This window comes from Limulus polyphemus, unplaced genomic scaffold (assembly GCF_000517525.1).
Source record: "Limulus polyphemus unplaced genomic scaffold, Limulus_polyphemus-2.1.2 Scaffold35, whole genome shotgun sequence".
In the NCBI taxonomy this organism is placed as follows: domain Eukaryota; kingdom Metazoa; phylum Arthropoda; class Merostomata; order Xiphosura; family Limulidae; genus Limulus; species Limulus polyphemus.
In genome coordinates this window covers 1081908-1083001 of record NW_013665645.1, presented here as the reverse complement: position 1 = coordinate 1083001, position 1094 = coordinate 1081908, and positions in this window count along the sequence as shown.

The following is a 1094-nucleotide window of genomic DNA, read 5'->3' as shown; positions in this document are numbered from 1 at the left end:
ATGTGATCGTATTTCTGTTACTACAATGAACAATGCTAATTTTCTTAAAAGTTATAACAATTTGGTTGACATATAAGATGTAAAAACAAAAAAATTATTATTATGTTGTATACAGTATGAATAATACTAACTTAACAATACACAGGCCATACACCTTTGACCAGTATCCGCTGGAGACAACTGTAATCACGTTGGTGAATGTCTGATATGTTTGTTTTTATGCGAATCTAAATGAAAGCTCTTTATAAACTGAAGTACATAATATGTTTTGTAGGAACTTTCTATGATCATATTAACTCAAATCACTTTGGGGAATGTTTTGTTCATAGTGATTTTTTCTATTTGACTGATCACATGTTAGAACAAATATATACCACAGATATTATTATTACATTGGGCTGTAGATCAGTATTTTATAAACTAAGGTGTTTGTATTTTTTGTAAATACACAGCGTGGTCCCAAGTAAATAGGCACCACCTTTTCAGAAAAAATAAAAATTTTCAGTCATATTCACATGAATTGATATATTTATAATGTAATTAATATCTAGTAGATCTTCCTTTCGCTTCGTGGAGTTCTTTGATCCTTTGGGGCATCGTGAGAATCATCTCGTCAATTTCAGGTTGTGGGATATTCGCCCATTCTTGCTTCAAAACTTGGAGTAGATCGCTCTTCGAAGTTGGTTTTTTTTGTTGTTTCTTGACTTGCCGGTCGAGTATGGCCCAGAGGTTTTCGATGGGGTTCATGTTAGGAGATTGGCTCGGCCAGGGCAACTTCTGGATACCATTTTCTTCCTGCCACCTTTAGGCGTTTCTAGCAGTGTGACACGGTGCTCCATCTTCCTGGAACAACGTTGTGTTCTTGTCCACGAAACCCGAGGAATAAAGTGGCAAGAGTCCTTCCTCCAATATTTTGACGTATTTCGCAAAATTTATGTAGCCAACGCACTCCACTAAGCTCGATCTCCCACCAACTCAAACAGCTCCCCAAACCATCACGCTGATACCACCATGCTTCACAGTTGGCTGCAATCTGTAGAGCCAAAACTCTTGGTGAGGTATTCTCCAGGCCCTTATCCCCCCACTGTCCGAAA